Here is a 24,858-nt window from a genome sequence, read left to right on the forward strand (position 1 = left end):
CCTGCCTTTGGCCCAGGGCGCGATCCTGGAGACCCAGGATCGAGTCCCACGTCGGGCTCCCGGTGCATGGAGCCTGCTTCTCCCTCTGCCTATGTCTCTGCCTCTCTCTCTCTCTCTCTCTCTGTGACTATCATGAATAAATAAATAAAATCTTTAAAAAAAAAAAAAAAGAGTCCAAAGTGAAAAATTCAAGAGGGAAAAATCTTTAAAATAACTACATAAACAGTCTTCTCCAGGGGCACCTGGATGGCTCAGCCAGTTGAGTGTCTGACTCTTGATTTCAGCTCAGTTTGTGATCTTGGGGTTGTGAGATTGAGCCCCATGGCAGGCTCTGTGCTGGGCACGGTGCCTCCTGGGATTCTCTCTTCCTCTCCCTCCAGCCTTCTACCCCTCCTCCTGAGGAAACAAAACTAAACAAAAGCACATACACAAAAAAAACAAAAAACGCCAATCCTCTCCACTCCAGATTTCCCACACAGCTTTTTTTCTGCCAGACTTTCAGATCTTGTCTTGGATGTCAGTTCCTCTAGAAGCTTCTTGGTCTCCCAGGCTTGCCTTTGGGCACTTGGTTTACTTTTTTTGTAATCACCCTTTGCTTTGTCTGTCTCTGCACCAGACGGAATTCCCTGAGGGCAAGGGCTGGGTGTTGTCCACTCTTCCATCCCCAGTAGAGCATTAGACTCCTAGTAGCTGCTCAGTAAAAAAGATAGATGAAAGAATAATAAGTAGCCTCCGAGGAACCTCTGCCAAATCTTTCAGGCCCATGGATCCTCCTTCTCTGTGGGCCTACTAACCTCAACAATTAGAATCTTATTCATGTTGGAGAAACCTTAAAAATCATCTAGCATCTCCTCCTCCTACCATTTTACAGATGAGATGATTGAGGTTCAATTTTCAGGTATTTGCCAACAATCCTATTTTTTTTTTTTTTTAACAATCCTAATTTTATATCTTTGGCCACAATTTCTCCCCTGAACTCCAGACCCAAGCAGCTGCTTCTGCATCCCTGTATCCAGGACACCCCACAATGCTTGTGCATGAAAGCATCCCCAACTGGTCTCAGCACCACCCCCAGGCCTGGTCCTCCTGCAGGCTCCCCCAAACTGGTAAAGAACATCACCACCCACCCTGTTGCTGGGTCCAAGGCGCCAAGATGTTGGGAGCCCCCTGCCACCTCCCACAGCTTCCCACCACCAATCAAACACGAAGGCTAGTTATTTTGCCACCAAAATCACAAAATATCTCCAAATGCTCTCGGCTTCCTTGGTTTAAATGCCCCACAATTCTCAATGGGCCCCTGCAAAGTGCCCTCATTAATTGCCCAAATCTGTTCTTTCCTTGTTTCAATTCATGTTCCTCACTGCAGCAAGAATGACCTTTAAAAAATGCTTCTTTATAGGGCACCTGGGCGGCTCAGTCGGTTGAGCATCCAACTCTTGACCTCAGCTCAGGTCTCAATCTCAGGGTCTTGATCACAGAGTTGTGAGGTTAGGCCCTGCATTAGGCTCTGTCCTGGGTGTGGAGCTTACTTGAAAAAAAAAGCTTCTTTATGATTTAACTACTTTGCTGATAGACCTTCAAGAACTCTCTAAAGAAAATGAAATAATTTTTTAAAAAAGATTTATTTATTTATTTATTTATTTATTTATTTATTTATTTATGATAGACATAGAGAGAGCGAAAGAGGCAGAGACACAGGAGGAGGGAGAAGCAGGCTCCATGCAGGGATCCCGACGCGGGACTCGATCCCGGGACTCCAGGATTGGGCCCTGGGCCAAAGGCAGGTGCTAAACCGCTGAGCCACCCAGGGATCCCCAAGAAAATGAAATAATTTTTATTATTATAGCCAACACTTATGGAAAATTTTTATGTCCTAAGACCTGTTCTAAGGACTTTATATATATTAACTCGTTTAATCCTCACAACTATAAATGTCCCCATGATACAGATGAGAAAACTGAGATTCAGAAGCACCTTTGGGGCTTTTTTGCATAAGCTCTTACCCTATCCTTGACTCGATCTGATTGACTACTATCTAAGCTTCAGATGAGCTACCTTGAGGAGCATTCTAGCAAGTTCTCCTATGGCACATATTCCAGTTTGTAATTATGTCTTATTTTGGTGTGGGGGTAATTTGATTGGTGTCTGCCATCCCAATAGATTTTATTTTTATTTTTTTAGATTTTATTTATTTATTCATGAGGGACACAGAGAGAGAGGCAGAGACACAGGCAGAGGGAGAAGCAGGCTCCATGCAGGGAGCCCGACATGGGACTTGATCCCAGGTCTCCAGGATCAGGCCCTGGGCTGAAGGCAGGTGCTAAATCGCTGGGCCACCCAGGGATCCCCTAGACTTTATTTTCTAGAGAGGGACTGGAGCAAGGGGCAGAGGGAGAGTATCTTAAGCAGGCTCCCTCCCAGTGTGGAGCCCCACATAGGACTTGACCTTCCAGCCCTAAGATCATGACCTGACTTGAAATCAAGAATCAGACACTTTACCAACTGAGTCATCCTGGTGCACCCTAATGGACTTTAAATTCTGTGTTTTGCCCTTTGTTGTGTCCTCAGCATTTGCAGGTGGCACCTACACCAAGTCAACTGAACAATGGAAAAGTTCTCAAAATCTTTGTGTCCAAACTCCTCTGTGCCCAAACTCTAGCTTGGCCCTGGTATACTTGTCCAGTCTCATCTCTAACCAACCCTGGACTCAGGGCAGGTAGACCACTGCTCCTCCCCCAAGTTCTACTCTTCCCCTGTCCAGACTTGTAAGTGTTGCCCCACTCTTTCACCCCACTCTTAAACTCCACATGACTCATTTCAAGGACATCTCCTCCTGCAGCCCTCCTCTCTTCCACTATTCCTTGTGGTTAACAAGTCCTTGGCTGTTTCCAGGATTCCCCATGTCAGAAATGTTTCTCTCCTGTCTCCCCTAATGATTATTTTTCCCAATTCTGAATCCCTAGCACCTGGGACAAAACCTGGAACAAGGTTGACTTCAAAAAACTTTGTTTTATTAATTCTTCCTAGACCTTGGCCTTCTTCTATCAAGAGTGTGGCCAGGAGTCGGACTTTGAGTCCTGATGCTGCCACTTAGAATTTGGACAAGTCACTTCTCTCGGACCCTGTTTCCTCATCTGTCAAATTGAGCTGATAATAAAGTAGACCTACTTAGTGGAGCACCTTTGAGCATTAAACAAAATGCTGCATGTTAAGTGTTTAGTACAACGCCTGGAACATTGTTAGCTCCCTCAGAAGTTTAGTTGTTAATTATTTTAAGAAAAAAAATTTCTACGGGGCCCTTGGCTGGCTCAGTCCATGGAGCGCGCGGCCCTTGATCTCCAGGTTGTAATCTGGAGCCCAGGTTGGGTGTAAAGATTACTTAAAAATAAAATCTTAAAAAAAAAAAAAAAAAAAAAAAATCCCGCCGTAAGGATGGGGAGTTGCATGAACTGGAACCAAGGATGACAGTTCTCAGGATGGCCAGGCGAGGGAAGCGGTGAGCAGCCTCAGGGCCGGCTCTGGCTCTGCTGGTTGAGGCACCTGCTGGGGACCCAGATGGCCCGGCTGGGATTTCCGGGGCTTCCCGGCTCCTGAACAGGTGGTCACTGGCCAGGGCGCTGTGGGAGGAACCTCCGCCGTGTGCTCGGGCCTCTTGAAGCCACTGTCTTCCCTCCTGCTCGCCCCCTCTTGGCTTCGGCCAGGGGCTGGCAGGCTAGAGGGGGCCCGAGCGCGCAGGGCTGCTGGGATTTATCCTCTCCAGTTTGTCCTGTGTCTTCCAAACTTGAGTGTGATCATTTCTTCTCTACAGAAGTTTTTATGGCCAAATTTATCGATGTTTTTTCCTTTGGCTTCTAGGTTTCATCACGCTTAGGAAAGTTCCATCTCCAGGGTTATTAAAACATTTCACTCATGCTTTCTTCTGGTACATAAAAGGTATAAATATGCTCGTCACCTGGAATGTATTTTCGTATAAGGACACAGTTTTCTCTGATTTCCTTAAATGTTTTGCCAGTTATTTCACCCGTTTACCTGAAGTGCCATCTTTATCATACACTGAATTACTTTTTGTAATTTTGTGGTTGGATCCACTTCTCTATTCCAGTTTGTTCCAATGATTGGTGTAGCCCTGCTTCAATACGATGGTGCTTTATGTTTTAATATTATATAAGGCGGAATCTCTTTCCATTCCTTTTTCTCTAGATTTCAAAAAAATTCCTGCATGTTTATTCCACATGCACTTAAGAATCAACCCTGCAGGGATGCCTGGGTGGCTCAGTGGTTGAGCATCTGCCTTCAGTTCAGGGCATGATCCCGGAGTCCTGGGATCTGAGTCTCTTGCAGGGGGCCCTCTGCAGGGAACATGCTTCTCCCTCTGCCTATGTCTCTGCCTCTGTCTGTGTCTCTCATGAATAAATAAATAAAATCTTAAAAAAAATCAACCCTTCACCCAATCCTTTGTCTTTGGGGTACCTGAAATTATATGCAAGGTATACATTTGCACATTCATCCAGAGAAAAGGCCCAAGTTTTTTTTTAAATTTTATTTATTTATGATAGTCACAGAGAGAGAGAGAGAGAGGCAGAGACACAGGCAGAGGGAGAAGCAGGCTGCATGCACCGGGAGCCCGACGTGGGATTCGATCCCGGGTCTCCAGGATTGCGCCCTGGGCCAAAGGCAGGCGCTAAACCGCTGCGCCACCCAGGGATCCCCAAGGCCCAAGTTTTCACCAAATGTGCAAAGGGAACATGATTCCAAAGGGAGCCCCTGGTTTCCCTGTCTGTGATAGGTGCATGGGAAGAGCACAAGGGGATTTTGATTCCTACCCCTCTCCCACTTCCTCACAGGCGCTGCTCTCCCCATCCTTCACCTCCACCATTGTTTCAGCTATTTCTCTGCCCTCCATCTTGTCCCTTTAATCTAGTCCCCCCCTGCTGCTCCAGAACAATCATTCTAAGACACAGGCCCTAGCTCTAGGCCTGATGGAGATGAGATGATAACAAAAGTTTAATCAATAGGTGAATAAAATTGAGTCCTGGCCTCACCTCTGGCCAGTTGTGGGACCCAGCTTCAGGCTCTCCACGTTTCAGGGTCTCACAAAGTCTTTTTCTTCCCAGCAGGAACTTGGGCAAGTCATGTCTCCTTGTCTCGGCTTCAATTGTTCCACCTGTACATTGAATTTGAGTTTGTAAGCCATTTCCCCCATCTCCCACCATCTGACTTTCCTGGATCCGGTCCAGGATGGAGTAGGGGTGCCGTGGTGCCAGTGATGCCCTGCGAGGTGCCCCGAAGAGGAGTAAGGATGAAAAAGTACAGATAGAAATGGTGGTGGAGGGGGGGACAGGCATGAGGCGGGAGTGTCCTAGGGACGTGGAGAGCCTTGAGGCGTCCTCTAGACCCCAACCCTTCGAGGTCGGTCTCAGGTCCGGTCTCAGGTCTCGTTAGCTTAAGGGGTCGCCTGCAACCGGGCAAACCCAGGCTGGATCCGTTCCCCTGGGTCCCGCCCACCGCCCGAGGCCCCGCCCACCGCCCGAGGCCCCGCCCACCGCCCGAGGCCCCGCCCCTGGCCCCACCCGCCGGGCCGAGGCCCCGCCCCCGCCAGGCCCCGCCTCCCTCTTCGCCTCCCGCCGGCCGGGGCTTGGGCTTTGCACCCGGCGGCGGCTGGGAACCGTGGCGGCTGCGGAGCCGGCAGCGCAGGCGGGCGGAGCGGAGCTGCCCGGCCCGGTGGCGGGCGATGCCCCCGTGAGCCTCTTTCGCCGCCCCGCCCCGCCCCGCGCCCCCACGCCCTCGGAGTCCGCCGCCCGCCGGGGACCGGGCCGCGCCCACCGCCGGGTCCGCGGGGCGGGGTCCCCGGGGCAGCACCTGCCCCGCCTTGCGGAGCCGCCTCGCCCGGCGGAGACCCCTCCCTGTCTGGCCCCTGGCCCCACCTCCGGGTAAGTCGGTAGGCCTTGCTCGCCTGGGAGTGGACGTGGGGAGGGGGCTGCGGAGGTCCGGGGGACCACCGGCGGGGGGAGGGGGTTCCGGCCGCGAGGCGCCACGTAGGGCTGTGAGCGTGCGGGGTCTGGGGGGAGGCGGGGGCTCGGAGGATGAGCAGAGTGTGTGTGATGGCTCTGGGGTGGGGGCCAAGGTAGGAGAGGGGAACGCGGGGTGTTTGAGGAAGCCTGGAAAATGGGGTAGGGGACCCCAGAGTCTTGAGTTCTTTGCTGATTCTCAGAGCACCTGGGCCCTGGTCTTCAACAGCATTGCCTCGCATGGCATTTTTGGAAAGTGCTTAAAATCTCTCCTGGAAAGGGAGCTGGAAGGCAGCCTGCTTTCTCCCTCCTGCCTGTGCCCTGGTTGAGAAGCAGCCACTCTTTCCTCCCAATAAAATACCATTGTGGTGCCCAGCGGACCCCCATTCCCCCCACCCCCCCACCCACCCCCCCCCCCGCCCCAGCCCATGAAAGAAAAGGGGTGGTACTCACTCCAGCCCTAGGATAGGAAGAGGGGCTTTGGGGCTTTGGAGAAGCTGGGAAAGACAATTGGTCAATCCATGGTGGAGAGCCCAGGTTTCAGGGAGGCATGGCAGGACTCTTGTGGACAACCTGGAGACCCTTTCATTCAGGCAACTTCACTGGCTGGCCTCCAGGCTGTCTGAACCCATGGCCACATCACCTTCTCTAGGTACCCCAGGCCAGAAGAGTGGGTTTGTTCCCAGTATCCTGGGCCTGGAAACCCAGGGAGGGCCCCATAGCTCCTGTGGTCTTGAATGGAGTAAGCAATGCCATACCCAAGGCCAGAGAACAAGGGGTGCTGACCGGCACTGCCCCTTTGGGGCTGGGGAGCCTGGGTGAACGTCAGTGTCTATCCCTAGACCCAAGGGTGTTGTCTGAGTATGAAGAGGAAGGCTGATACTCCTTTGGTCCTGTCCTCTGCCTATGATGCCTTTTTAAGTCTAGGGTCCTTGGGTTTGGGGCCTGAAATGTCAGGGAAGAGGGCCTTTCTGGGCTAGGCCTGGTCACCAGGGGGTTAACCAGCCAGCCCCCACAGTTGCTGCCAGCCACCAATTAGTCCGTAATCAGGCAGCTGCCAACTGTCCCTGGGGACATGTGGGCAGCCTACTGGGACATTCTCTGGTTGGGGGGAATTGGGGAAGGGGTTCATGAAATCAGTGCTTAAGCCAAGCACTATGCCCTTCTGAACCTGTTCAGGGCCCAGAGACCCCTTTCCTGCCCTCAGTGCCAGGCTGCCTGGTTTAGGGACCTCCAGCCCTAGGGTTTGACACCTACTCAACCCTCTGCAGGGTCTGAAGGCAAACTTGACTTCAAACCCAGGCTCTGCCACTTTCTGGCTGGGTCCTATTGAGGGAATCACTTCCCCTCTAGGAACCTCCTTTGGTAAGACAGACGTACCTTCCAGCTCTGCTGGGAGGAGTGAATGAAATGGTGGATCTGAGCTGCTTCGCACAGTGCCTGGCACTCAGGGAAGCTCAGAAGAGAACTGCTGAACTCACTAGCAACCCCTGCGTCAAGGACTTGACGGGACAGGCAAGCAGAAGCCAGGTGCTGAGGACCCAGCCAGGGACCAGGTTCCTTTCCCTCGGGGCATGTGGTTGTGGGCCAGGCGCTGTCTCTGTCTTAACTCTCATGTCTCCCTCCTTGCTCACAGACATTTCTGGTCCCGGACCTTAATTGGATTTTCCTCTGCAGAGCCTGGGGCCAAGCCGCTACTTTCTGGGCTCCCCCTATCCCTAAACCAGGTGCTAAGCTCTGTGGGGTCTCTCGGGGGGGTCTGGGTGATGTCTGCAGCTGCAACAGCAGCTGGCCCTTTAAGGAGGGAAGAAAACAATTATCTGGCCTGGGCATTGCATCAGCTGGAGCCTGGAGGGTCCCTGGGGAAGGGGGGGCAGGCTGGTGGTTGATTTCATTAGTGCCATGTGAGAACTCTCACCCCCGTCTGCCCGCTCCCCGCTCCCCGGCTGCAGCCTCCTCCCCCAGGCAGCCGCAGCCCCACTGCTTCCCCCTAGCCCACCCCAGGAGCTCTACCTTGGAGGACTCTGCGCACCCCTAGCCCATGTCTTGGGCCCCAGGTAGAGAGTGATGGGGAAGTATCTCTCGCATTGGCTTTTTGCTGACTTGGGGTCCAGGGTATACCTCTTGTACCAGCATTTTGCTGACATGGGGAGTGTCTCCCCCATTAGTGTTTGATGAGGGGTGGGGGGCATTTCTACTACGCTGTCATTTTGTTGACCCAGGGGAGGGGTGACTTCACACTGGCTCTCACTGACAGTGGAGCTGCCTTCTGCACTAGGGTTTTGCTGACCTGACAGAGAAGCTGAGCTGCTTTGGATGTGTGTGAACTGAAGGCCCGGGTGAGAAACAGCTGCTCCCTGGTTGGAAGTGAGCTGGCTGTGAACAGTCACAGGGGCAGAGAGGACACCAGGTATCTGGGTCTCAGCCAGACCTGGGTTCAAATCCTGAATTCTCCACCACCAGGCTCTGTTGCCACTTCAGGCAAGTGATCTCAGACTCCTCTGGAACATACGAATGATTTATACTCCTACTGCCCCACCCCCATCTGGAAGGTGCTTGGGGATTAGATGCAGTGACCAGATGCACAGCACCCAGCCCAGGGCTTGGCAGGTGGAGGGTGCATACTATATGGTGATTCTCTTCCCATTGCAAGTTTGGGCTTCTCCCATTTGGAGCTCAAGATGAAAGGGGAGTGGAGAGAAGGGGAGAAGGGGTGCAGGACCCTCCTGCCTCTGTTGCAGGGGGATGCATTCAGACACCTGACATACCGAGCTCCGTGAGCCAAGCAACCCTGCCTCCATGGAGCCTGCATCCTAGCCCAGGATGGTCCAGGGCACCTGTGTCGGTGTGTTGAAAGGAAGGATTCAGGGAGCCTAGGGCAACAAAGCGTTGAGGAGGGCAAAGAAGCAGGGATTAGGGGAAGGAGCCGTGTGTGCTCAGGCCTGGATGATGGTGGGAGGGGCCTGGTATGGTGGGAGAGGGCAGCTGTGGAGGAGAGAGGAGAGAGGGTGCACAGGTGCCAGAGGCCAGACCTTCCTGGTCAGTAGGATCCTCAAGGCTTAGGAGCTATCTGAGGCCAATGGCAGTCCCTAAAGACCTTGAAGCTGAGAAGTCAGGGTTTCATTTCCAGAGAGTGTGGGCTGGGGTCTGTGGCTTTCAGGCAAAACCTTCTCCGAGTGACCTTTTGCCCTCTCACACCCCCTTCCTTGGGTAGCTTGTAGCCGGCCCTGGTGCCCAGGGAGCTGGTTGTTTATGTGGCTCACCCCAGGAGGGAGGGGGCCGGTCCCAGTCCCTCCAGCTCCCTCTCTCTGGGCCTTGTTGACAAAGTTCACCCCTTGGGGCCAGGTTCTCCCTACCTCCCCCAGGAGCCAGAGGGCAAGAGGCAAGGCTTTGGCACCAGGCTGGTCTCTGTTCACATCCCAGGTCTGCAGTTCATGAGGTGGTTTGACGTCTGGCAAGGCACACCCCATCTCTAACCCTCAGTGTCATCAACTATAAAACTGAGTTGATGTTATTTCTATGGGAAAGATAAAATGAAATTCCAGATGGAAATTATAAAACCCTATCTCCATGTCAGTTGGCATTTTTATCTGTTGCTTGGGGCTGACACCTACTCCAGGCCAGGCCCAGAGCTCGGTGGGGGCGGGGACAAGGCTGGTTTCAGGAGTCTGTGGCTGCAGAGCCCTGGGTTAGGACCCCATGTTCGGGGTCCTTGAAATGCCTAATTTTGCACAAGGGGTCCCACATTTTCATTTAGCACTGGGCCCTGCATATTATGTAGCCCCACAAATTGGGTAGGGGTAGGAAGAGGCAGGGAGAGACACAGACCTGCAAATAGTTCCCCAGTGGAGGAGGTACAAGGTGGAGGGCATGACTAACTGTCCCAAGGTGGGCGGGATGTTAATAATAGTAACATTTATTTAGTGCTTACTGTGTGCTAGGTTCTCTGCTAAGTACTTTACATACTCACCCTCAAACAACCCTACGAAGTAGATACTATTATTATTTCCGTTATATAGATGAGGGAGGTGAGGTTAAATTTCTTGGCCCAAGTCACACAGCTATCAAGTAGCGGAACTGGGATTCAAACCCAGGTTGTTGGACAGCACAGTGCATGTTGGGACCAAGGAAGTCTTCCTGAGGAGGAGGGGCCCCCTGATCTGTGTGCTCAGAGGAGAAAGAGGTGCTGTGGGGGAGGGAGGGCTGTCTCAGCTGGAAAGTGTCTGTGCTGAGGCTAGAGGCTTGGCCAGGAAAGGTGGAGCCAAAGCCTGGTGCCTCCTGGGGCTGAAAGAATTAACCTTTGGATCTCATGGTTCTGATTTGCCAAACTCAGAGCTTCTAATCACTCTGTCCCCAGGCCCTGCTGCCACCAGGACTCCCCCCACCTCTCCTTCTCATTTCACTGCCCACTGCTCTTCCTTCTCCTCCTCCTCCTCAGCCAGGTAATCTCACCACTCTCTGGACTTGAGCGGTCTCTTCTAGGCTCAGGCCCTGCAGGTGTAACTGCTTCCTGGGCCACATTTAGCTATCTCACAATCAGCCTGGGGTCCAAACCCAGGTCCCAGGTCCCCAGCTCTGCCTGCCGGCACCTGCTCTGCCTCCAGCATCTCCAGCTCATCTCTGCTGCCACCATCCACCCACTTGCTCAAGCTGGAAAGCTGGAAGTTCTCCTGGACACCTCCCTCTCCCTCACCCCCACATCCCACAGGCGTCCTCAGCAAGTCGTGTTAGCTCTCCTGTGTCTCTCTCCCTGCCCACCGCCCCTTTCCAGACCACCCTCGGCTCCCACCTGGACCACAGCGACAGCCTAGAGTCCAGGAGCCTAGAGTGGGCTCCTTGTGTTTCTCTTCTTGCCCCACTTTATTTCATTTTTCACACTGCAGCCAGAGTGATCTTCTAAAGATAAACGTTTGATTGTATCGTCTCCCTGTGTAAGACCCTTCCAAGCTTCTTGGAACAAACGCCAGACTCTGACGCAGTCCACGAGGCCCTGTGCGATCTGGTCCTTGCCCACCTTTTTCTCTCATCTGCTACCATTCTCCCTCTCTCAGTGGCAGGACTTTCACACATGTTCCTTCATCCTGGAATGCACTCCTCCTCCTGGTGTCTTGTTAACTCCTACTGAGCTTTCAGAGAGATACCAGCTTGAACATCATTTACACAGTGAAGCCTAAAAACCAGAAACGAAACACCGCCCTCCTCCGTAGGACCTGGTACTTCTTCATGACACTCATCACACTTGAATTGCTTCTTCCTTTCTCTTTCTTGCTAGCCTGTGAACTCTGTGGGGTCAGGAGTCCTGTTTTGCCTAGCCCCAGCACACAGTAGGTACACCATGAGCTGTTCGGTGGATGAAAGGAACAGATGAATCATTGTTGCAGCGTCCTAACTGGCCTCCCTGCCTTCAGGCCTGCCTTCTCCAGTCCTTTCTTCCTGTGGCCCCAGGGCCATCTTTCTAAAACACAGAACTGACCCTGTCACCCCCTGCTACTTAAAATACTTCAATAGCTCCCTATTGCTGACAAGAAAGGCCTCAACTTCTTAGCATGGAATTCAAAGCCCTTTGTGATCCTGTGATCCGCACCCAACTGCCTCTCCAGCTTCGTCTTCTCTGCTCCACCCCCCCCAACACACACTTTGAACTTCTGGCAGTTCCTCTAACACGTCAGGCTGTTTTGTGCCCCTGTGGCTCTGCACTTGCTGTTCCCTCTACCTGTAATGCCTCCCCGCCCCTGCTTTGTCCCCCTGGAGAATGTCCTTCACTCTACAGAGCTGGCTCAGCTACCAGCTTTGTTGCAAAGCCCCCAAGGACCCTCCTGGCCCTTCCTGGGTGGTGTTAACCCACCCTCCTGTGGCCACATCTGTACAGAGTCTATATCTCTACCTTATTTCCAGTTGAGCTAAGCTCATCCAGTGCGGGCCCACTGATTCCAGCCCTGCCCCAGGATTGTTCATCTTTGTGCTTCTAGCTCCCAGCTTCTCCTCTGTCTTAATTAGGTCTTTGCTTGTATATAGAAACCCACTTAGTAATAAAGAAGGGTTTAATACCAGGTCACAAGGGATTCCTGAGAACGGAGGGGCAGAAAGATTGTTAGCTTTTGGGAGGCAGGACCTGTAGGCGGGGAGAAATTGAAGCAGCTGCTTTCTGCACCACCTTGCTGGCAGCCTTTACCTTTCTTTCTCCGCAGACTAGGTTTTCTCTGCTTTACCAGATCCTGGACCACCTAATAGTTGCTGTCTTGTGTCCTAACTCACCACCGCATTCAGAGGGGTCTGACAGATCCAGGTCGGAACTTGTATGACAGGATCTGATTGGCTCTGAGTGGGTCAGGTCCAATCAACTGAACCTGCTGGGAAGGCTCTCAAAGTCAGACCAGCCCACCTCGATCTTGACCCCCTTGGAGAAGGGTGGTGGTAGGGAGGGTCTTTGTTGTCTGAGCAAGTCCGTTAAAAGACATCTGCTAGGATCCTTGGAGGGCCAGGGTGCACCTGGCCCCCAACCTTCCATGGATGGCAGGTGGAGAAGACTGCCCAGGCATTGTGACTTAAAGTGGGAGGCTTTCCTGAGGCAGCAATGCCCAGGGCAGGCTCTGAAGAGCTTGTCTGTCGTCATCCAAAGGCCAGAGCAGAGAGATTGGAAGGTGACACCCTCAGTTTTCTCACTTCTCTTTGGAGTGGGAAGAGAAAGAAGAGGAGGGCTTGAGCAGACAGGATAGTTCTCCTTCTCCAAATCCTATTCATTCTCTAAGATGGAACTCATATCCTCTCCTCAGTGAAGGACCATGCCATGCCTACCCACCCCAGCAGCCATTTTTTACTTGAATTAATTCTATTCTTTGTACTTCCCTAGTAATAAGTGGTTTTCAGTCTTTACTCTGTGCCAGACTCTCTGCGCATGCATTATTCCATCGAATCCTTATGCCCCATATAACAGGTACTATTATTATCCCCATTTTACAGACAAAGAAACTGAGGTTCAGAGAGGTGCCATTATTAGATTAAGAACACGCAACAATATAACTCTAGAGTAAAAGCTCTTACTTGCCTGTTTGCCTTTGGGGGTTGTGAGGGCCTCATAGGCAGATGCAAGTTTATCATTTTACCTCTACTCCCCACTGCCTAGCAAGGGTCCAGCCCAGTGGTAGGAGCTCCAACAAGAGCTCCCCCAGTGATGGGAACAGATGGAGGCAGGTAGCATAGAAAAGGCATCTGGGCGGGAGTTGAGGACCTATCCTGTGTAGCTATGTGACTCTGAACAAATCTCTTAATCTTTCAGAGCCTCTGTTTTCTCATTCAGAAATGGGGATGATAATTCCTACTGTGTAGCTCATACTAGAGGGTGGCTGTAAGGCCAATTTATAAATAGGAAAAAATTGAGCAATATCTAAGGATTGTTATTACCAGAATGGACCTTGGCATCGAGGCTCCAGCTAGCCACTGTGCCCAAGCTCCTACAGGAGGCGGGCAAGCCTCGAGCTTCTCACTGTGGGGAGTAGCACCTTCAGCAAGACCTGAGGTGACTTTCAGCGGCTCGTGGACCTGTCACTATGTAGAATTGGCTCATGTGGTAAGAAAGTTGGCTCCCTTTCAACTCTGTCAAGTCCAAGGTTGTCCCAGGGAGAAAGTGCCAGTGTGTCTTTAACAACTTACCAACACTGCTGCCCTTCCCTTTATAATGAAGAGGTCTTACTGGCAACTCCATGTAGCTAAAATTTAATATTACAGTTGGCTTTTACTGTATTTATTTTACCATCATTTTCTATTTGCTAAAAGCAATAATAGGGGCGCCTGGGTGGCTCAGTCAGTTAAGCATCTGCCTTTGGCTTAGGTCATGATCCCGGGGTCCTGGGGTGGAGCCCCGCATCGGGCTCCCCACTCAGTGGGGAGTCTGCTTCTCCCCCTCCCGCTCCCCCTGCTCACGCTTTCTTTCTCTTTCTCTCTCTCTCAAATAAAATCTTAATTTTTTTTAAAAAAAGCAATAATAGCCTTTGCATTTGTAGTAGTAACACAAAGTTTCTATTTACAGTAAATGTATGTAAGTTAAAAGTGTCAATTTCAAGACTATAAATAAGGAGTAGTGCAGAGAAAGGAGATTTGGCAGAAATCGTTGAGGGGGCACACAGTGTTATGTGGATAATGCACAATGGGGAAGAGATATGGGGACATCGGGACATGGCCTGTTGGCCTAGATAATATCGAAGTGCCCTTCCACCTGCCTGGAAAATCTGGGAATCTCTTCCTGCTCTGCCAGCCTGCTTCCTCTCCTCACCTCGTGCTCTGTCTTAGATTTCTTTCAGAAAATCTTACCATGATTATTCTGCAGGCAGGAGAATTTGTGCCACTCTACCCAACCCTGCTGGAGAGAGAGGCTCCAGGATGGGGTTAGCATGTGCCCTTATCTCTGAGACAGCTCTTGGGCACTCCTGGGAAGAGCAGGAGCTGCAAACTCTACAGTTCTCCTGGTCCCCACGCACAACACAAACCTCAGGGCCCCCTGAGGGTGGGAGTCCCAGGGCGTACAGAGGCTGTGGGAGCTGCAGGTGAGGGCAGGGCCATCCCTGGAGCCTCATGCCCCAAAGCTTGGAGCCCCTGGACAGCAGAGCCGGGGAGGCTTTGAGATCTCAAAGGTCCCCTCTCCCCTGCTTCCCCCTTCCCACCCCTTTGTGCTGCTGTCTGCCCCTGGTAATTGGGCAGCAACCCTCAGAGGCCTCAATACACACAAAATTTATCCAGAGGACTCAACACCAGGGCCAGTCAGGAGGGATAGAAGTCCTGCCTGTCTCTTCCCCAGTCCCATGTCCACAGTGGGAGGGCAGCCCTGGGCTCCAGGAGGGTGGGGGGCCTGGGTAGTGTGAGGCATGTGCTTCTGTATCCATGGTGAATGCCTGAGGGCCTCTGTGAAGGTGTACAGTGTGTGTGTGTGTGTGTGTGTGTGAGAGAGAGAGAGAGAGAGAGAGAAAGTTTATGTGTGATGAAGTAGCTCTGGGTGACATGTCTGAGGCACTCAGTATGTGTGTGTGCACACACAGCGTGTGATGTGTGTGTCTGTAGTAAATGTATTTCGTGGCATATACCTGAGCTACCCTGCGGGAGTTTTTGTGCAGCATGTGGGTTTGTGCAAGTGTGGCCGGGTGTCTGCGTGCAGGTGGGTCTGCGGTGAACTCCTCTCCATGCGGTGTGTGTCTGCGAGGCATATCGTGTGTGCTGGGTGTCTGGGCGGCTGGCTGCTGGGTGTGGTGTGCGCCTGTTGGCCTGTGTAGCCGCCGGCTTTGGACAGCGCGCGTCTGGCTGTGCGGTGCGGCTGCGGGTCCCTGCGCCCCGGGAGGGGTCCGGGGCTGGAGCGGGCGGGGCATGGGAGCGCACCCGAGGGCGGTGCTGTCGGAGCCGGGGGAGGGGGGCGGCGTGTGCTGGGCTCCCGGGGAGGGTCCCCAGGGCGGGTGGCGCCTTCCGGCTGGTAACCCGAGCCCCTTCCCCCGTGAAATATTGATCAGGCCCCCGGCGGCCCTGGCGCAACAGGGGCGGGGGGCGGGGAGCGGGGAGCGAGCTGGCCGGTCGCTGTCCGTGGTGCTGCCGGGGGGGGCGGTGTAGCCGGAGCTCCCCGTTCACCAACATCCTCCGCCGGGCCCCTGCCTCGGAGCATGAGCTTGCCTGTTCCTAGGGCCTGCGACTCAATCCCGCCACCCCTCCTAGGAAGGGGAACAGGGAACAAACAGGCATTTTGGGGACCCAGTATCCCCCAGGGCTAGAGTAACGATAGGGCTGGGTTTGCCTGGGACAGCCGTAATGTACACCTGTGGTCCCGGTGTGATGGTTGGTGAGCGTCTCCGCTCACTCTCAAAAGAGCCCTAGTTGGGTGATAAATTATGCGCTTTGCGGCAATAAGGTTTTGCTCCGAAGACCTCTACTCCCACCTTCTCTGCTCTGCCCTGGGAGGTCAGTAGGTTCTGAGGTGTGCACATGTCATGTATGTGTGTTTGCAAGCTAGGGGATCGTCCTTACTGTGTTTGGGCTGAACTGGAATAAGTGCTTTGGAGCTTCAGCCCCCTTCTCCCCCCCGGGATCCTGCTAAAGTCCAGACCTACTCCAGGGAATCCAGTCCTCTTCTCCACCAATTCAAATCCTGCTTTCCATTCAAACAGCGCCCTTTTTTTTTTTTTTTTTTTTTTTTTTTTGAGCCCGGGCTTCACATGCCCTCCTGCATCCTTGGCTGGGCAGGCCTTTGCTTGGTTTTGATGTCACAGTATGGTAGGGCCTCCAGGTTGGCCATCTGTATACTCATGGTGTCTTCTCTGCCTTCTATGCTGATTCTCCCTGCTTCAATGGATTCTATTTTCCTCTTACCCCTAGCTGTGAGTATTACCGCTCACCCTTTGCTCACTCTGTACTCCCCTCTGGGCATTCTCTTTCCTCTCCATACCCCACTTTTCCCTTCAGGGTATGCATCCAAATCCTGCCTAGTCACAGTGCTCTCCTGAGCTCTACTGAATCTGCTTACCTGCCCAACGCCTCTCTGTGGGAGTTGCAGTATTATGTCAGACTCATCACATCTAAGATGGGACTTATCTTCCCCTTAAGCCAGTGCTTTCCTCTGGGACCTCAAGCTTTGCTGATGGTGCTTCTTAGTCTCCACCCTTCGTGTAAGTCACTTTAGATTCTGTTTTTTCCTCTCCCCAACTTTGTCCCGTCGCTAACTCCAAGCAACCCCCCAAGCCTTCTCGTGATTCCTAGCCACCCCTTCCCTCTTCCCATCTCCATTAGCTGAAGCAATGCAGCCTTCTTATCTGCCTTTGACTGTTCTTCCTTCTGTCAGGCTTTCTTCTGATTCTGCACTCAGTGTCAGATTGATCTCTGTAAAACATTACATCTAAGTCATGTCAGATTTCACTCCCTACAGGATTAAAGCCAAGCTTCTTAACCCTGCATTCAGAGCCCTTCATTGGCTGTTCCTAGCCTACCTTTCTAGCCCTCCCTTCCACAACTGTACCTGCCTCCTGTTCCAAGTGCACTGCTCTATTCACTATCCTGTGAACAAAGTACTTTCTCCCTGGACCTTCCCAGGCAGTTCCCATCTCTTCCCTGCCACCTCTACCTCTCTAAATCCCACCTATCTTTTGAGGTGAGGTACTCTGCAATGCACTTCCCAATGTGCCTTTTCTGGTCTCCCTATCCTGAAGCATTCACTCTTACAGAACAACAAGAATAGACCAGCAACAGTGGGGTATTGCCTGAGACCTTGTTAAAATTGCAGTCTCAGGTTCCACCTGGGACCCATGGGACTGAAATCTGCATTTCTTTTTTTTTTTTAACAGTTTATCTTTTTTTAAGATTTTATTTATTTATTCATGAGAGATACAGAGAGGGAGAGGCAGAGACACAGGCAGAAGCAGGCTCTATGCAAGGAGCCTGATGTGGGACTCGATCCCAGAACTCCAGGATCATGCCCTAGGCCAAAGGCAGGCACGCGAAACCGCTGAGCCACCCAGGGATCCCTAAAATCTGCATTTCAACAAGATCCCCAAGTGATTTGTGTAAATATTCAAGTTTGAGGGTACATTCATTAAGGGTAGGATTTTGCTTGTTTGGGAATGGTCTTCAACCAGAGCTGGTGATGTTCTCAAGCGCCAAGTCTAGCAGCTCCCATCAGGTGACAGGTACCACATCTGGACAGATCCTACAAGCTACGGGAAGGGGTAGATGGCTGAGAAGCATGCATACATTGCTTAGATCCCTCTCACCTGGAATCTACTCCTCCCAAGGGCCCGGGAGCTCAGGCTCTATAAATCTGACTCCAGAAAGCACTCTAGCGACACAAGAAGGAATCAATTAATCAATGAAAAAGTAGTTATCAAGCATATAGCAGAACTTCTTCCTCTTCACAATACATGTATTGGTGGAAATGGTTGTCATTTTAATGTATGTTTTGAAAAGAAAAATATGTATTTTAGTTTTTCTTTATGATAACATCAATATAGTTTCTGAAGTGGAAACTTAGAAAAACACAATATGTCACATGAAGAAAATAAAAATGACTCACCATTCTACTATCCAACTATAAATACTGTTAATTTAATATTTGTTTGAGATCATCATTCATTCATTCAACAGTTTTACAGAGCCCTACTGCGGGCCAGACCTATGCCAGGCACTGGCGGTTCAGGGTGAAGAAGACATGGTGTCTGTTTTTTGGCAGCTCACAGCCAGGGGCTGGGGGTGGGAGACAGGCACTGAACAAATTAGGAATAGCAGTATATGAGCTTCCTAGGGGAGCTCTAACAAAGTACCACGAATTGGGTTCCCTAAAACACAGAAATGTATTCTCTCATAGTTCTGGAGGCTAAAGGTCCAAGATCAAGGTGTTGGCAGGATTGATTCCTTCTGAGGGAAATGCTGTTCCATGGCTCTCTCTTCACTTCTGGTGACAGCTGGCAATCCTTGGCATTCTTTAATTTGTTGCTGCTCACTCCAGACTCTGCCTACATCATCACATGGCATTCTCTCTGTGTAGCTGTATTCTTATAAGGACACCAGTCATATTAGATTAGGGACCACCCAACTCCAGCATGACCTCAACTTAACTAATCACATCTGCAATGACCCTATTCCAAACAAGATCATATTCTGAGGTACTGGGGTTACTACCTCAACATATCTTTTGGCATGGGGGACACAATTCACATACCAGGTAGGGACAGAACAGACTCTGGGAGAGCATGACCAGGGGACTCACTTTGTCTGGGAAGACTCTCCTAGAAAATGACATTCCAACTGGGACCAAGCAACAAGTAGGGATTAGCCAGGCAAAGGTGGCACAACAGATAAATACGGGGCTTCAGTACATGAGGGTGGGGATGGGCTGGAGAAGAGCATTCCAGGCAGACAAGAGACAAAGGGTACTTTTGAGGAATGAGAAAAAGGCAAGTGCCGCTGGAATACAGAAGGGCAGGGGCATGGGATGAGCTGAGTCACTCGGCTTATGGGCCTTGGTGTGAGGGGGTTTTACTTTATCCTGGAGGAAATGAGGAGCTATGGGTAGCTGTCATGCAGGAGTGGTTCTTTCTTCTTTGTGAGCAATCTCACAAAACTGAGCTGTCTGAAGGCTGTATGGTTCCTCTATATCCCCAGTTCGGAGGGAAGACACTCAGCCATGTCCTCAGGAGTCTCCTGGCTGAGAGAAGATACATGGCAGCCCTGTCTGAGGAATGAAGGCATGACCATGCCTCCAGCAGCCCCTAGTGCAAGTGGGGAGGACAAGCCCTGCCCTCAGCAGCCTTGATCTGAGCAGGACACAGGGTTCAACGGCTCTGGGTCTCTCTTTCCCTTTGGTGTCCTGAGTCCTTGGAGTTGGGGACACAGATTTGGGCTTGGCCACCCCACCCTCTGCTCTGCCATGAGGACTGTGTCTGAGAATGTGTTCAGGGCAAGTGCATGACCCACATAGGTCCCTGAGGCAGATGCTGAGGGAGGCCAGGGGCTAGGTTTAGCAGGGGCCATCTTCTTAGTACTATGATCCCCTCAAAGAATGTCTGGCTCTCGCCTTTCTATGCAGGAACCAAATTGGCCCTCAATCCATCCCTTACTACATCCTCAGAGGGCCACCTCTTTACTGTGTGTGATGGGAGAGGGCCCCCCACCCTGCCCAAAGCTGCTTGTCCTCCCTTGCCTAGGCTGGGTGGGCCAAGCTGGGTGGAGGAGAAGTGGGTCAGCTCGGTAGCCATGGTGACAGCAGCTGCTCCCTGCCAGCCTTCTCATCTCCTCACCACAAACCTCACTGAGGAGCTCTTTTGTCCGGCCTGCAGGGATGGGGGCCAGGAGAGTGGTACTGGGGGCTGGAGCGGGTATGAGTGTGTGTGTATTCAAGCTCACACGAGCGGCTGCTCAGAGCTGGTGTGCATGCCTCAGCCAAGGGAACCCAAGATCCAGGTAAGATACTTCCCACTTCCCTGCCCCCTGAAGGGATGGGCTCTTCCCACCTCTCTGGGCTGGGCAGAGGCCAAGGAGGGGGTGTGTGTATGAGTGTGTGTGAGTGTGTACACATATATGAGTCTGCAAATGCCAGTGACTGTCAGTGTGACTGCTTCTGTGTGCCTTTGTCTTGGGGGTGCATGTGCGTATCTGTGTACGCATGTGATTATGTCTTTACGGGTATATCATCTGTCTGGGTCTGTATGGTGTGTGGTCATACATTTGAAATTGAGTGCCCTACGTTTCTCCCTGTGTGTATATAGTGTTGTGTGTGTGAGTCTGGCTTGGGAGAGACAAAGGTCACGTAATCAGGAGGGAAGCTGGCCTGGTGCTCCGCATGCAAGCTGGGTATGCTCCCTTGGCCCAGCCTACCTCCCCCACCGTGTGCCAGCCCTGTCACCTACCCATCTTTTCCTGAGGGGGGAAAGGAAATGCTGGAAAAAAGAGAACCCTTCTCCCCTTCTGTGGATGCAGACACTGGCGTCTGGCATGGGCCCAGACTGGTATGGGAGACGTGGTGGGCAGCCTTGGTGCTGGATTAAGGTTGGGTCGGGGGTCTCAAATGCCAGACCCACATCCAGTGAGGGACCAGGAGCTGAGATGCTGGGAGAGATGAGTATAGCCTTACATGCCAGCTTCTCACCTTGGCTGAGAGGCACAGATCCCATGCCATCCCGGGCTCTGCGTAGAAGCAGCCCGGGCTGGAGTGAGAGGTGATTTTGGATTCTGAGCCTTCCCATGAAGTGGCTGCACCTGATGTGCAATCCAGACCAATAAGCATTAACACCTGTGCAGTCCTTCACAAGGCACCGGTATGAGGAGTAATAGTGGAATTGTTGCCCAACTGAACAGTTAGTACTGTACCGATGCTTATTTTGCAACATTTCATCTAAGACAGGCATTATTATCCCCACTCTAGAGATGAGGAGCAGTAGGCTTGAGGGGTTTGTTAAGGAAATTGCCCTGGGTCATACAGCTTGTTAAGTGACAGATCTAGGTTTTGAACCAAGTCTGTCTTTCTCAAAAAGACCAAAACAAAAACAACCTCTGTTTTTAATCACAGTGTTTTCCTGTTCTTCATTATCCCATCTGACACCCAGTCCAGACTGGAGAGTGCAGCTGGGTCCAGGTGGCAAGTAGACTCATCACATAGAAGAAGAGATGGAAATTCAGGGAAGCTGAATGACTTGCTTAGGGTCATATGGCTAGGGGTGGAGCCAGGAGTCCCCCCCGAACCCCACCCACCCACCCACATACACATACTGGGCAGGGACACAGACCCCATTAGTCTGGGAGGACTGAGGAAGGAAGGATAGGGTCTAGAGCTCCTTAGCACTTGGACCTCCATGTGTCCCTTATGTCTTAAAACCCTTAAAGTTGTGGAGAGGCTTCAGCAACAGCAGTTTGACATTAAGGTGCCAACAGGAAGATTAGAGGACCCAGGAGCTGGGACAATTTTACAAAGTAGGAAACAGAATCAGAGAGTTTAAATGATTGGCTCAGCATCACACAACTATCCCTAAAGTCTTTTTACTCCACAAGCTACTGGAACCTCTTAAGGACAGATGTTTTCACTAGCCCTTCCTCTAAACTTCCCTCTTTCCTTTCAGATTCTTATCACTTCATCTCCTTGTGGGACCTACCCTGACTGCCTTTGCCTCCTTTCTTGGAAACTGGTGTCTGGACAGAAGTGACCTAAAGCCTCGTGTAAATGCCCTAGGGGTGTGCTGTTGGGAGGGGCACAGCCCCCTGTGATGTGGAACACCACGCTCAGATTCATCAGTTCAGTGAGTTTGGGTTTTCTTCAAAGTGGGGAGGAAGGGCAGCCTGGGTGGCTCAGCGGTTTAGCACCGCCTTCAGCCCAGGGCATGATCCTGGAGTCCCAGGATTGAGTCCCACGTCGGGCTCCCTGCATGGAGCCTGCTTCTCCCCCTGCCTATGTCTCTCTCTCTCTCTCTCTCTCTCTCTCTCTCTCTGTGTCTCATGAATAAATAAATAAAATCTTAAAAAAAAAAAAAAGTGGGGAGGAAGCACCTACCAGGTGATGTGGGATCTGAGAATTACGAGGCTTGAGTTGGAGCTTTGGTTTTGTCACCAACTTTTTGTGTGACCCTGGGTGTGTCTCTTTCCCATCCTGGGCTTTGGTTCTCACTCTGTAAAATGAAAGACTTGGGCTGGAATAGGATTGGCAAATCTATTATATTTTTAAGATTTTATTTATTTATTCACAAGAGACACACACAGAAGAGAGGCAGAGACATAGGCAGAGGGAGAAGCAGGCTCCATGCAGGGAGCCCAGGGTCTCCAGGATCACGTCCTGGGCTGAAGGCGGCGCTAAACTGCTAAGCCACCTGGGCTGCCCAGCAAATCTATTTTATTTTATTTATTTGTTTATTTATTTATTTTTGCAAATCTACTTTAAATCATGAGCCAATTCTCACCAGTTGGTACTAGAGCTATGTTGAGAGGGATTCTGAGGTTAAATCTGGCCTTGATGGGAAAGAGATGGATTAGTGATGTCTACTGTGGGGGGACCTTCCAGTCTATCACCCTCTGACAGATTTCTTGGTTTCTTCTGTTAGAAGAAGGGTGGGTAGCTAGGTTTATCTTGGGCTTTCAGATGGCCTCATTGACTTTCAAAAAAGGCTTATGATCTGGTTAGACACATGGTCAAAGGGACCAAGGGGCCTGGGTAGCCCGGCAGAGCCCTGAGACCCCTATTGTTAGGATTCAAGAGATGGTTCAGAGGGCTAGGGTACTGAGACTCCAGGGTAGAGGCCAAATATCCACACCTGGAAAGAAAACAGTAGCTTCCTTCCTTGAGGACCTTGGAGGGTCTCTGCTGGCATGGAGCTTTGGCAGGAGTTGGAATAGTAGTCCTTGTCCCAGGAGAGGAAATCTGAGCCATAGTAGTAGATGCTGCTGTGGCAGTAGATGGGAGTCATCGAGAGAACTCTAGAGTGAGGTCCCCATGACCTGGTGAGGAAGTGTTCCCTTTCTTGGGGAGCCATGAACTGGGCTGGCAAAGGGACAGCCATGCTCAGAGGCAGAGAATTATTGAGGTGACTTCTGTAGGAAGGAGGTAGTTCATTTAACAATCCTTCAGAGCTACCAGTCTATGAGGTGCTGGGTTCTGTGCTGGCCGCTCCCCACTCCCCCATTTCTGCCTGCTGCTCCTTTCCCATCTCTATAGTGTCATGGCTCAGGAGTCACTGTGAGTAGAACTTCCTCCTCATAGTGACCAGGTGGCCAGCTCTGTCTCTTTGTCTTTTTTTTTTTTTTTTAAGATTTTATTTATTTATTCAGGAGAGACACACGGAGAGAACTAGAGACACAGGCAGAGAGAGAAGCAGGCTCCCTGCAGGGAGCCCGATGCGGGCCTCGATCCCAGGACCCCAGGATCACACCCTGAGCTGAAGGCAGACACTCAACCACTGAGCCAGATGTCCCTCTGTCTCTTTGTCTTAACTCCTCTGGAGCTAGGCCAGCTGTCAGAGAAGCAACTGGAGCCCCAATTCTGAGCCTGCCAATGCAGTATATGTTCACAGGCTCTGCTGTCTAGTTAAAGGGCTTCTAGAGATCACCTAATGCAACTTCTTTGTTTTACACACACACACACAGGTAAGGAAACCAAGGTCCAGAGAAAGTGACACAAGGAGTCTGTATACATTTTAATCCCACTTCCTGATTCTTACTTCTCTCACGCCACCCAATCCAGCACTCTTGTACTAGGGGTCAGGCCTCAAGACCTTGGGTCCACTTTTCCTGTCCCCTTGGGGGTGGCCTATCTGGCAGGACCCTCTGAAGCATTCATCAGCTCACCAGGCCCTCTGGGTGATCCCTGGGTGGTTAAAGACGAGAAAGTGGCTCCAGATGGTGCTGAGTTCCTGATGTCAAACCATCTGCTTGTCAATGTCATTCATTATTCATGAGGAAACATGAGCCCCTGGGTTGGCGGGGTCAGGAATTTTGTCCCATGCCTTCCTCCCTGCTCAGCTTTGGGAGTGGTACTCTTGAGCTTCCTGTAGGCTTCGCTGGGGAAGCACTTGCTTCTCCAGCTGTGGTCTGGGTAGGGTTCCTTCTGCCCCTCACATGCTCATGCCAGCTGTGAAAACCTGGGCCAGAGAGGTTTTTCTCATCAGAGATCTTTTTTTTTTTTTTTTTTTCCAGGGTTTCCAAAGAACCAGAGACTCAGGGCAAAGGCTGAATGGGAGGGATGGGCCCACACCTTTGAGTGAGCTCTGGGTTGGAGGGGCAGGAGCTGCTGAGTCTGTCTACATCCTTTTTTTTTTTTTTTTTTTTTTTAAGATTTTCTTTATTTTGAGAGAGAGAACACATGTGAACCTGCAAGAGTGCGCAAGTAGGGGGACGGGCAGAGGAAGAGAGAATCTCAAGCAGACTCCCTGCTGAGGTGGGAGCCTGAGAACTCGGGGCTCCATCCCATGACTCTGAGATATGACCTAAGGCAAAACCCAGAGTAGGATGCTTAACCAACTGAGCCACCTAGGTGCTCCTATGTCTGCATCTTCTTGGGAAAAGGAGACCTAGGTGTGAGTCCAGGTGCTACAATTTCTTAGCTGAGTAGGATGGGTAAGGCCTTGACTTTTCAGAGACTCAAGTTTCTCATCCTGAGACATAGAGATTATGTGGCATAGAGATTACCACGCACTTAGTAGAAATACTTTAAAGAGCAAATTAGGCTCATGTTGTAAGCCCTCTCCCACCACCCACCAAAACACCATGCAGATACCAAAAAAAACCCACACAAACTGGCACCAGAATTGGAAACTAAAGAGAAGAGATCATCATAGGCCCAAGTCCAGGGGGACTTTCCATTAGCTGCAAGGTTAATGGGGGATAGATAAAGAAATATAATACGGGGCTCTGC

General features: G+C 51.4%; 1 protein-coding gene across 3 annotated transcripts in view; it reads left to right on the forward strand.

Annotated features, from left to right (window-relative positions):
* The first annotated feature begins 5,652 nt into the window (after positions 1 to 5,652).
* The window catches only part of RIMS3 (regulating synaptic membrane exocytosis 3), a 41,683-nt gene continuing 22,477 nt past the window's right edge, over positions 5,653 to 24,858 (forward strand). The window contains exons 1-2 of one of the 3 annotated variants that reach the window (XM_072771725.1): positions 5,653 to 5,930; positions 21,581 to 21,757. The gene's annotated coding sequence lies outside the window, so the exon portion shown is untranslated. Of the gene's footprint in view, positions 5,931 to 7,406; positions 7,539 to 19,814; positions 19,929 to 21,580; positions 21,758 to 24,858 lie in introns of those variants that run through there. The other 2 variants (XM_072771726.1, XM_072771727.1) reach the window with 2 other exon arrangements.

This window comes from Canis lupus, chromosome 13, assembly GCF_048164855.1.
Source record: "Canis lupus baileyi chromosome 13, mCanLup2.hap1, whole genome shotgun sequence".
Classification (NCBI taxonomy): Eukaryota; Metazoa; Chordata; class Mammalia; order Carnivora; family Canidae; genus Canis; species Canis lupus.